The following is a 13,700-nucleotide window of genomic DNA, read 5'->3' on the forward strand; positions in this document are numbered from 1 at the left end:
ATTCTTTAAACATTTATTTAACAAATGTTTATGGAGAGCCAGTTGTGTGCCAGATACTGTACTAGACATGGGAACTCCAATAGGGGAACATTAAAGACAGTGTCACAGCCCACACATCTGGGAATCTGAAAGCTCAGCTCATGAACTGGGGTCTATCTTGCCACCAAGGAGGCTTTTGTTTTTCTCATTTTATTCAAATGCTTGCACTAACCACCAGAAGTCTTGTAAATGTTCCTGTGAAGGTTACAGAATGATCTATTCTCCCTTTCACAAGCCTTTCCTTTGAGGCCAAGTTTTATAATAATTTAATATTTATTTAGCACCACTGGCCTGGAGGTGTTATAGTAAATGGAAAATAATCATGGTTTTGTTTTACAGGCTTGAAATCTATTATTGTCTCTCTTTCTACCTGAAAGTTTCATGTCCAGAGGACAAGTATAACAAGGTCATTTTAAAATGAAAGTATTAATAAAGATATGTAGTTTTAAAATTACTTATTATTTCTCAGGACATTAATCTTCTGTATGTATTTATTGCTGTGGGCTAGTGAAACACTTGTGGAGGATTTCTCTAAGGTATAAATTTCAGGGAAAATTTGCACACAAATTGAGTAATCTTCATACATCTCACTTCTCAGTTGTTTTCTGAAATCTGATTACTCCACAAAAGTAAACTTCTAACCAATATAGATTAAGTAGGCCAATGAGCTGGTATTTGGGGTCTACCTTTGACGTTTTAAGATAGAAACTTCTTAAGTAGGAATGAGGACAAGTCTTGCAAAGGTAGCTTTATGACAGTTTGCCCTCTTAAAACAACACCCTTGCTGAAGAGGTAATGGCTCTAAAAAGAAGGGTTGATTGGGTAGATTTTTGCAGGAGTTAAATCAAGAAGTCTTCTTCCCCATGTCTCTTGATCCTCTCATCCATCAACCTGCTTCTCAGGGTTGACAGCTTCTTCAGCCTCTTTATCTGAGACATTTCATTTTGACACTTTCAGTTGTTGGAGCAATCAGTGTCTCTATCTGCAAGTTATACAATAATTGTTTTCCATTTCCTTGGAAGGCAATTCATGTCTCTTTTTACTTCAGTTTCCTGTATCCCTGGCATTTCTACAGTGTTTTGTAGATTTTGAAAACATATACCTTCATTGTTCCATTCATTCTTTCCAATGACCCTTTGATTAGATAGGACAGGTCCCACTGTCCTCAATTAACAAATAAGAAACCTGGGACTCAGAATATATGACTTGCTGAAAGTTACATGTTAAGAAATAGATAGGGTTGGGATAGGAGCCTAGACCTTTTGTTATGCCTAGGAAATGCGTATGATGATGTGTTTCTTTTTTTTAACTATAAAAATTAACAATAGTTTGTGGGTTTTTTTAAAAAAAGATTCATTTACTTCAACACTAACAACAACTATAAAAATTAACAAAAGTTTGTGGTTTTTAAAAAAAGATTCATTTACTTCAACACTAACAACATCCCCGAATTCCCTATCTTACAGGGCAATAACTATTTACAGTTTGGTATATATTCTTCTAGATTTTTATATGAAGATACTTTTAAATGCTTAACACACATATTTTGAACATTTTAAATGGCACCATATTACGAATATTGTTTTGTTGCATACTTTTTACATTTAATAATAAATCTGATATTTCTATCAGACCAGAGAGCAATCATGCTTTTGACCATGACAGAATATTTCATACATGAATAAAACATAATTTATTCAATCAGACTCCTATTGATGGTCATTAATATCTTTCCCAAATGTTGCTATTAAAACCAAAGCTGGACTTAGCAGCCTTCCATTGTATTATATGCGGGAACAGGGGTAACTACTAGTATAGGATGGTTTCCAAAAAACATAAGTATTTGAAATTTTAATAGATTTTTCTTAATTGGTTCCCAAAAGGCTTTACCAATCTGAAGACTGAAAGTATAGAGTCCTTAATTTCTTCATACCCTGGCCAACACATATGATCAATTTCTGTTCTTATCTTTGCTACTGCTTTGTACTTACTGACAGATGTTTAGTTGTTGGATTTTAAATTGAATGTTTCATTTATTTCTTATTTTCTAATAAGTACAGTTAAACCTATACAATTTCCTCTGAACACCAAGCTATCCCTTCAATTTTAACCTATAGGATAACATATTGTCTTTAATTTTTCTATAGTTCATAATTTCTATATTGATATCACCTTTAAAATCCCTTATATAAAAGTTTCATTTTCTAATGGGATAGATTTTTATGTTCAATTTTGTTGTTAATTTAAAATACTCTTGTTATGGAATCAGAAAATAGTGTTTGCAGTTTTTGGAGTTTATTGTTCTTTGTGGACTAACACATGGTTAATTTTAGTAAATGTTAAAAGCATTTTAAAAAAGAATGTGTAATCTCTATTTTTTGAAAAAGATAATCAATTTTTTTAGTAGTATCAATTAAGGTTCATTTCAGTCTTCCAGGATTCTTATGGATTTGTCATTTCTCTTTGTGTTTCTAACAGATTTTGCTTTGTATAATATTTAATGACATATCTTCTCTATCAGTGTGGAAAAAACCCTCTTTTCTCTGTTTTAAGATTTTTTTTTACACCAAATGAACTAAATCTGTTTTTGATATTGCTACTCAATTATTTTTGTTACCCTTTGCCAAGCATATCTTTGCCCATCACCCTTTCTCACCCACAAAAACATTTTTGTTTTATATTATTTTGCTTATGTTTTGTAAATAGCATATAGACAATTTTTAAAAACCTAATTTAGGAATAGCTGTCTTTGAATAAGTCATTTAACGTAACTGCTTGCAGTAACTGGTATAATTGATCTTATTCCTGACACCTATTTCTATTTTTAATGTTTTCTTTTTCTAGTATTTTTTCCTCTTTTCTCTCTTCAACTATAATGATAAGCTTTCTCCATCTTTCTCCCCATCTAATGGTTATACATCCTATTTTCATTTTTTTCTCTAATGGTTACCATTTCACTTTAAACAAGCATTATAAAAGACTATTTTATGAATATAGATAACTAATGAAGTATTTTGATCTCTTCTGAAGAAGACAAAATTCTTAGCACTGTTGTACTTTCTCTGCCCCCACCCTGTATATTCTGTTTCCTTGAAAACACTGGCTTTTAAACTCTAGATTGTTCTTGTTATATTATGATTCCAATTTCTTATAAATCATTTTTTAACAATTGTCTTAGGTTTCACAACTCTATTTTATTTTATTTTTTCACAACTCTATTTTAGGCAGTTGTATAGAATTATCTATATCTTTTATTGTTTAAAAATTCATTATTATATTTAGTTTCTAATGTCTCTTTCTTAGATTAATTTTTCATTTGACTGAAACATATCCTCAATAATTCTTTCAAAAAGATTTGTGATTTTGAATTCTTTCCAAAATGGCTTTAATATATTTTACAAATACACTGTAATGCCTATTTGTTATCTATTGCTTCATAGCAAATTAAACTTAGTGGCTTAAAACAACAAGCATTTCTTTTTCATAATTTCTGTGAGTCAGGAATCTAGGTGCAATTTTGCTAGTTGCCTCTGGGTCAGAGTCACTCAAGAGGCTGTAATGAAGCTGGTAGCTTGGGCTATGGTTATATCTGAAGGCATCACTAAGGAAAGGATACAATTACAAAATCAATAACATGGTTGTTGGCAGGATTTAGTTTCAAGCAAGCTCTTGGCTGGAGGCCTCTTTCTTTTCCTTCCTAAATAAGCCTTTCTATAGGACATATCACAGTGTGGAACCTGGCTTCCCTCACATTAATTGAGCACGAGAGAAGAAGAAAGTGCCCCGAGGACAGAAGACAGTCTTTAACCTAATCTGAGAAATGACATCTCATCATGTCTGTTGTATTCTGTTTGCTTGAAGTGATTAGCAAAGTCCAGCTCATACTCCAGGAGATAGAAATTACAGAAAGGCCTGGATACCAGGAAGTGGGAGTTCTTGGAGGTCATCTTAGAGGCTGCCTGCTGTAAGAGGTTCAACACTATTTTCTCTCATTACTTTGAAGATATCGGCTCAGTGTCTTCTAGCATTTTTTGTTTTGCCTTGTTTTCAAACAAGATGACTTACATTAATCTGATTTTTGTTCCTTTATAGGTAAGTTATTTTTCTCTAGATGAGTTTAGTTTCTTCTTCTTATATTTGGAACTGAAATTTCACTGGGGTGTTTCTAACTTTCATAGTTTCTCATTATTCATGATCATCTGTTCACATTCCCTTTAAAGCTGAACATGTGAGTTTTTGTTTAGTTTAGAGATATTTTCTTGGTTTTTTTCTTTCTCTTGTTTTCCTTGTGGTTGATGTATGGAAATCTTAAGATAGATTTTGGAACTTCCATATTTATCTTCTATTATCTGTTCATACATACTTTTCACCTTTGTGCCTATGGGATCATATTTTAAATAAATATTTCAATTTGATTTTCCAGTTAATTAATTTGATTCTCCATTGTGTCCATTCTATTTTTTTTCATTTTTTTATTCGTTTCAGGGGTACAAAACAATGTAATAGTTAGACATTTACACCCCTGACAAAGTCCATTCTATTTTGAGCGTCTATTTAATTTTCTTAATTTGAAACGTTTAAATGAAAATTTTTGTGACCAGAGGCACACAGGAACCTAACCACAAATTTCCCATAGAAGCCATGGTTCGGTAATCGCTAATTCAGAATGTACTGTAACTTTGTTGAATAATTAACTACAAATGATGAGAATTGACTACACTTCAAAGGAGCTTGGTTGTGGAAAGGAAGAACAAGAAATAATGGTTTTCAAGTGACAAGGAGGATGCCTACTCATGTCCCCTGAAGCCTCTCTTGGGAGTACTAGCAGACATCATGTGCTCAGGAGACTACCAGGTTTTCTTTAAGGCAACAACATGAAGGGTATATTGAGAGAGGAATTCGAGGTTATAGGCGAGTTTGCTTATTTTAGGTCAGGAGCAGCAGAGAGCACAGTGAAGGATTTTGGAGACGAGATTATTGGGTCAGCCCTCTCGGGCATGTACACTGACACAGCAGTATGAGGATGAGAATTAGTTGATGACCTGGATAACTTAGCCTTTTGGAAGCAATGAAGCAATAGAAACGTGAGGCATGATGGGACATTAGCCTGAAAGGTGGATAGTTAGCACTTCATTCTGTGGCTTGTACTGTAGTTGTTAGTTAATAGTGGATGCGGTGGATGTCCCTCAGGTTGTAGTTAGTCTAGGATTATGCCTGAAATTTTCACTTTTTTGAGGTTCTCTCTTTTGACAATTTGGAGTTATGAGATATTCTTCCTAGCCCTGTGGATTTACATTATCAATTTTTCTACATCTTTTTTTTTTCATACCTTCCTGCAATTCACAATATTATGGTCTGTTTGGTAGTGGTATCACAATATTATCTTCCCCAAACTCTTAAGATTTTATTTTTATTATTAGACATTCCTTTTGTCATTTTACTAGTTCTTTGGGAAGGGGTTGAATAGCAAATAAGCAAGCCATCTTGAACTTTAAGCCTCTGATGATCTTTCTACTATTTCTGTTCCAGGCTTTTTTTTTCTTTCTTTTTATTACCACATTTAAAAAGTTGAAAAATCAGGAGAGGCAATATTATTAAATAACCTTAAACATTGAAAGAAGGAAAGTGGACTTAATTTTCTGCCTTTAATACAGGAAAGCTCCTATAGCACCATGTTGATATGGGGATATATCATTTAAATATTAATATAGCTATCTACATTTAAATCTAACTAACAAATGTCTTTCCTTTAGCTATAAGTATAAATTCATATCAGCTTCACCTTTAATATTTATCCTGCTGCCTTCTGACTATCAAGGTATTCAGAAGGCTCAAAAGCATTCTAATCAAATCCCTCAATGAGAGAAGCTTTATTAACGGACTTAGTGCATAGCGAAGAGAAATTAACTGTCTACCACTGTCCTCAATGAACTAGTATCACTACTTAATTTCAGGAAGACTTCTACCACTTTTCTTTGTGGCTATGAAGCTACTCTCAACTTTTAAACAAGTGTCTCCCTGTGACATGAAGCTGTGGAGGCAAAGTACTTTTGGACCAGGGTGTTTGAACAGGGAAGAGATAGGAGGGAGGAATGAGAATCAGAAGTATATAGAGCAAGCATAGGGCAACTTTTTTAGCAAAGCTAAATTCCAAGACTCAAAACAATAGAGACAGAATTATCTAAATTGCTCTCCCTGACATTTAACACACACAAAAATGTTTTGATAATGTTTTAAATTTCAATTAAAATGTTGTTTTTTTGTTTTGCTTTTTTTTGTATGCAAAAGAAAAAAATCAATGTTCATCTTGTAGAACCATTTATTCGTATATCACAGGTGTGAAAGTGCATTTCTGCATTTGCTACAGTGAGGGTATTTAATGTCACCACAATTTTTGTGTTTTTTATAAAAATAATGAGTTTAGGAAAGTATTAAAAAGATAGTTGTTTACACTCTTACACTCCAGTTAGCAAGGTTATTTTTAAAAGAAAGAGAACTACAATAAAATGTGGGCCTACTGCATATATAGAGTTTTTCCTCCTGTTTTTATCATATCATGTACGTATTTCAAATAGTCTTTGAAACAATTAATTTTAAAGCTTCTATGTCAAAACCAAAGCCATTTTCATTTATAGTTACAAGTGATAACTGACATAGCTGATAGTTGTACTTCTATACTTTCATAATCATGTCCTCTCTTCTCTCTCTCTCTCTCTCTCTCTCTCTCTCTCTCTCTCTCTCTCTCTCTCTTCTCTCTAAACCTTGAAGATCATTTTGCTTTCCACTTTTGCTATGCAGACTATGTGTGTGATTTATTTGCTCTTATCTTCAGGGATGTGAAAGCTATACAAGTATAGACAGTATTTAATCTACTAGTTGTTACCTGTCGCATCCTTTTAATTAGATCTGTCTTGAAATTAACAAAGTAAAAAATGAAATGATGCACCCGTGTGTACAATGTCTTAATTTACAGCAGACTGGCTAAGTTATCAGACCTATCTTAATATAATCTTGGCATTTAACTTGGCTTGGTGTTATTTTTATATGATATATATTCTCGCAAGATTATTTCCAACATGAATAATGTAAATCTTAATTTTGAAATCTAAATTTATTTACCTTCTTCTTTTCAAATGAACTTGTGGTTCTATAATTTACATATACAAAGTGTGATTGAAAAATACGGTGAATGTTTAAATTTTTAAAAATGTATTACAGTAAGAGACACATTGCCATTAATCCCCCTGAAAATACCTCCCCACCACCACCACTTCGAACACACTTATCCTATCATTCTTGCCTCTTTCTGAAGTAGTTTTGGAAGTCCTCTTTTGTGAGTGTCTTTACTTCACCCTCCATCATGACAATGCTCTGTACTTCTGGTACCGCAATTTCTGTCAAATAAAGTCATTACAGTGTGTCCTCATCCACCTTATTCACCTGATCTGGTACTGTGAGACTTCTGGGTCTTCCCCAAAATCAAAATGACCATGAAAGGTAAATGTTTTGAATCAATTCAGGACATCGAGGCAGCCATGACAGCATAACTAAAGACACTCAAGAAAGAGGACTTCCAGAACTGTTTCAGGAAGTGGCAAGAATGATCGGATAAATGTGTTCGAAGTGAGGCGGAGTATTTTGAGGGGGGTTAATGGCAATATGTCTTTTACTGTAATAATTTTTTTTTAATTTAAACATTCACCATATATTTTGATCACACCTCATAGAAGCATGCATCAACTTGAGGAATATGGTTTGAAGAGTTTTGACAAATTTACTGTAATCTCTTGATTACAAAGCATAAAAGAAAGTCTTGAAAACAGATAGTATAGGTCCTTCAACTTTGTTCTTTTTCAAAATTATTTGGCTATCCTAGGTTATTGGTGTTTTCATTAAAAATTATAGAATCAGGTTAATGATTTCTACAAAAAAAGATTTTGATTGATATTGACATGAAATTTATACATCATTTTATGAAGAATTGTCATTTTTATAATGTGGACTAATAAATATGACATAACTATTTAGATAAGCTTTCTTTAATTATGGAAATATTTCAATTTTAATAAAAGGGCTTTGCCTATCTTTTGCTAAATTTATTCCTCAATATTTCATATTTTTGATGCTAATATGAATTATATTGCTTTATTAATTTTGTATTTTATTTTCCAATTGTTCATTTCTAATATATAGAAATACAATTAATATTTATGTAGTGACTTTTTATCCTGTGATCTTGCCAAACTAACTTGGTAGTTCTTCTGGGTTTTTGTTTTGTTTTGTTCTTCTGTAGATTCTTTAGAATTTCTTTATATACAAAATCATGTTGACTGAAAATGAAAGTAGTTTTATCTATTTTCCTGCTAAGTAGTATGCTTTTTATTTCTTTTTTTTGCTTTATTGCACTGGGTAAGACTTGAAATAGAATATTAATTGGTAAGGATGAGAGCTTACATTTTTGTCTCTCTCTTATTTTGATTTTGGGAGGAAAGTGTTCATTCTTTTGCCATTAAGTTTCATATCAATTGTAGATTCTTTTTTTACTTTATTTTGTCTGTGAAGTAAAGTTTGTTTTGTAAAAAATTATTTTTTTTTCAATTACAGTTGATATATTAGTTTCAGGTGTACACCATAGTGATTAGACATTTTTTATAACTTACAAAGTGATCACTCTGATAAATCTAGTAGCCATCTGACACCATACATAGTTATTACAACATTATTGACTGTATTCCTTATGCTATACTTTACATCCCCATGACTATTTTGTAACTACCCATTTGTACCTGTTAATCTCTAATCCCCTTTACCCATCCCCAAGCCCCCTCCCATTTGACAACCCTCAAAATGTTCTCTGTAGTTTTTTTTTTTTTTTGCTTGTTCATTTATTTTCTTTAAATTTCACATATAAGAGAAATCAATGGTATTTGCCTCTCTTTGTCTGACTTACTTCATTCAGCATAATACCCTCTAGGTCTATTCATGTTGTTGCAGATGGCAAGATTTCATTATTTTTATGGCTGAGTATTGTTCCATTGTATATATGTACTATTTCTTCTTTACCCATTCATCTATTGATGTATACTTAGGTTGCTTCCATATCTTAGTTATTGTAAAAAAAAATGCTGCAATGAACATTTAGATGCATATATCTTTATGAATTAATACTTTGAGTTTCTTCAGATAAATACCCAGTAGTTGGATTAGTGGGTCCTTCTTTGTCTCTTGTTATAGTCTTTGTTTTAAAATCTATTTTGGCTGTTATAAGTCTGCCATCTCAGCTTTTTTATTTGTTTGTTTCCATTTTCATGAAATAACTTTCCATCTCTTTACTTTCAGTCTGTGTGTGTCTTTTGATCTGAAATGAATCTCTTGTAGGCAACATATGTAAGGGTCATGTTTTCTTATCCATTCAGTCATCCTTTGTCTTTTGGTTGGAGCGTTTAATCCATTTGCATTTAAAGTAATTGTTGATAGATATATAGTTATTGCCATTTTATTATTCCCTTTTTAAATATTTTTTATTCTTATTCTTCTTAAAGAAGTCCCTTTAACATTTTTTTGTAATACTGGTTTAGTGGTTTGGCTGTGACTACAGTGGAAGAGCTATTGTGCAGAGGCTGACTGTGGAGCAGGATTTGCTTTGGTGGGGTTCTGCTAAATCTGTGCTTGCTGAACTGTCCTTAGGGTGTGTCATTTGTGGAGGTGGTTGGGTGGTGTTCTGGTGTGGTTGCTGGCCATCATGTGTGTCAATTATGGGGCCTTTTGGGAGGGGCTCTGTTGCAGTCCAAGTTCAGCCCCTGCCTGTGCCCTCACTTGGTATGAGCTACAAAGTGATCTGCAGATTGTTGCTACTCGTGCTGGACTTGGAGGTGTCTGGGAGAGGCTGAGCTGAGAACCAAGGCCAGGTGTTGCTAGTGCCATGTTTGGGACTGCATACTAAGAGGTAAGGGGAATACTGAGACCAGGTCCTACTTTTTTGGGGTTTATGAACCTTTGAGAAATTTTCGGAAAATCTGCAACATGACTCAAGATGGGCCATTGTATGGAAAAGCTAGGGAAGTGGCTTGGATGGGCCTGAAAGTTGGGTATGAGGTGTCTCTGGGAATCACCAGGGAAGGGCGAACTGTGTTATTCAGGTTGATGAAGACTCAGATATGGCTCCCACCTTTGTCTTCATGCTGGGTTGGGGGAGGGCTCAACAACAACAAAAAAACAATGGCTTCCGCCAGTACTTCTGTCTGGGAGAAACCTGCCCCTCCAGCCCTTGCCCTGAAGCTGAACATGTCCCGTATGTCCCTGGTGACTTTCAAGCTGGTGCCCCAGCTCTGGAGCTAAGAGTGAGTATGTCTACCAGCGAGTAAGCCTGTGTGTGGGCCCTTTAAGAGGAATATCTGGGACTCCTGCAGCCACCCTCCATTTCATTCAGTCTCAAATCTCCACTGGTTTTCACAGCCAGAAGTTGTGGAGAATTCTCTTCTTGACACTGAAAGCCTGGACTGGGGAGCCTGGTATGGGGCTGGGATTCCTTGATCCTCAGGGGGGATCTCCACAGTTAAGATAGCCCTCTCTATTTTTAACCACATTTATGGGTGTGGAAACAGCCTTGTTCTGTGTCTCTGCCCCTCCTACGAGTCTTGACGTGGCTTGTTCTGTACATCCTTAGTTATAGGATTTCTGTTCAGCTAGACTTCATGTGATTCTCAATGATGGTTGTTCTGTACTTCAGTTGTAATTTTGAGGTAGTCGTGGGAGGGGACAAGCATAGTGTTTATCTACTGCCATCTTGACCAGAACTTTTTAACTAGATTATTATAGTTGCTTATAGTTGCCTTTGATTAGGTTGAGAAAGGCTTTTGTGTGTATGTGTGGCTTTTTATCATGAATAATTGTTGAACTATGTCAAATCCTTTCTCTGCATCTATTGAAAATTTTCTTTATTCTGTTTATGCAGTGAATTACGTTGGTTTGTTTTTCAAATTTAAAGTAATCTTACATTTATGAAATAACTGTCATCTATTAATGATATTCTTGTATATCTTTACATTTAATTTTCTAATATTTTAACTAGAACTTGCTATCTATGTTCTTAGGGAATATTGGTTTGCAATTTTATTGTTATTGTCTGGTTTTGGTAGCAGAATAAAGCACTGGAATATGACTCTATTTTCTAAATCATTTTGTGTAAGATTGGCTTTATTTATTCCTGAAGTATTTAATAGAATTTCTAATTGAGGACAACTAACTGTGATTTTTTTTTTTAAGGGTGGGTGTTTGTCATACAGGTCTTATGTGATAAACTTAATTTTTCTAATAGTTATTGGGCTATTCAAATTTCTACCTCTTCTTAACTGTTTTGATAATATTTGTTGATAAAGAATTTGTCCACTTCATCTAAGTTGTTGAATTTTTGACATAAAGTTGTTTACCATATTTATTATTGTTGTTATTATTATTATTATTATTTTAGTCTATAGGGTCATGTTGATCCCCCTACCCCCACCATTTCATTGATGATTTTGGAAATTAGTATCTTCTTCCCCGGCCTTTTCTTTTTTGATAGATTATGCTAATGATTTATTATTTATATTTCTTTTCAAAGAAGCTTTATTTGTTATCATTGATTTTCTATGTTCCATTTGCTTTTTCATTAATTTAGGCTGTTATTATTAATTCCTTATTATTTATTTTGGTTTTAATTTTTCATTTTTCTAGATTCTTATGGTGGTAGCTTACATGATCAACTTGAAACCTTTTTTTTTTTACTTTTCTAATGTACGTATTTAAAACTAAAATTTCCTCTATAATTCTACCTGCCTCTTTTTTCTGGAACCCCAATTATGCATATATTAGATCGACTGATATTGTCTCACATATAATTGAGATTGTCATTTTGTTCTTATAGCTATTTTCTGTGTGCTTTAGTTTTTATAGATCTTTCAAGTTAACTTACTTTCAAGTTAACTTTTCTTTACTTCTGCAGTGCTAATCTGCTGTTAAACCCATCAGTAAAAATTTCATTTCAGATACCAGAATTTTTTAGCCCCATATTTTCATTTTTTACAGTGTTTACTTTTTTCCTTCATGTTCATGTTTTTGTCTGTATTATTGGACATATTTATAATAGTTACCTGAAATCTTTGCTAATTTTATCATCTTATCATTTAGGTTTTGTTTCAATTGACTGAATTTTCTTCTGGTTATGGGTTATATTTTCCTGCTTCTCTGAATATCTGTTTGCTTGTTTTGTTAGATGCTAGACAATGTAAATGTTATCTTGTTACCTGTTTGCTTTTTTTTTTTTAAGATTTTATTGGGGAAGGGGAACAGGACTTTATTGGGGAACAGTGTGTACTTCCAGGACTTTTTTCCAAGTCAAGTTGTTATCCTTTCAATCTTAGTTGTGGAGGGTGCCGTTCAGCTTCAAGTTGTTTTTTCAGTCTTAGTTGTGGAGGGTGCAGCTCAGCTTCACGTCCAGTCACCATTGCTAGCTGCAAGGGGTGCAGCCCACCATTCCCTGCGGGAGTCAAACCGGTTGAGAGGACGCGCTCCAACCAACTGAGCCATCGGGAGCTCAGCGGCAGCTCAGCTCAAGGTGTCGTGTTCAATCTTAGTTGCAGGGGGCACTGCCCACCATCCCTTTTGGGACTCGAGGAATCGAACTGGCAACCTTGTGGTTGAGAGCCCACTGGCCCATGTGGGAATTGAACCAGCAGCCTTCGGAGTTAAGAGCATGGAGCTCTAACCGCCTGAGCCACTGGGCCAGCCCCCCTGTTTGCTTTTTAATCACTGGTGTTCTCAAATACCTGTTGGGTAGAAAGCCAGGTTGATTATACAAGTCATCTTGTTACTTTCTTTCTTTTAGGAATCATAGTCCAGCACTGTCTGTTGTTCAATGTCTCTGAACTGTTCTTTCATATATTTTGTCAAGTATTTTGGTTGCTTAAGGTAAGAGAGCTAGCCCAGAATATATGCTGTCATAGTGTGTAGTAGAAATCTACATTTACTTTTGTAACTAATTTTATACCACATAGTTGGACTTAATTTTATATTTAATTAATTTTACTTTTTACATTAGTATTTTATAATATGACCTTATAATCATTAAGTTCTGTTTATTTTTCTCTCATTTGGCTGAGGTATATTTTCAAGCAGTATGTGAAATATTTTCTAAGAATATCTTTTTGTTGTTTTAACACAGAAAGATAACTGACACTATGCTAAGTGAGATAAGTCAGGTTGAGAAAGACAAGTACTATATGATCTCACTTATTTGTGGAATCTAAAAAAGCCTAACTCATAAAAACAGAGAGTAGAACGGTGGCTGCAAGAGGCTGAGAGATGAGGGAAACAGGGAGATGGTCAAAGAGTACAGACTTCCAGTTATAAGATGAATAAGTTCTAGGGATCTAGTGTACAGCAGGGTTACTATAGATAATTATACTATGTTTTATACTTTCAAGTTTCTAAGGAGTAGATCTTAAGTGTTCTCACCGCACATACACCAAAACAATAATTATGTAAGATGATGGAGATGTTAACTAACCCTATTGTAATCATTTTGCAACATTTATGTGTATAAAATAATCACATTGTACACCTTAAACATATACAATGTTATATATCAATTACATCTCAATAAAGATGGAAAAACATTTAAT

Source organism: Rhinolophus hipposideros (assembly GCF_964194185.1).
Source record: "Rhinolophus hipposideros genome assembly, chromosome: 5".
NCBI classification, from domain to species: Eukaryota; Metazoa; Chordata; class Mammalia; order Chiroptera; family Rhinolophidae; genus Rhinolophus; species Rhinolophus hipposideros.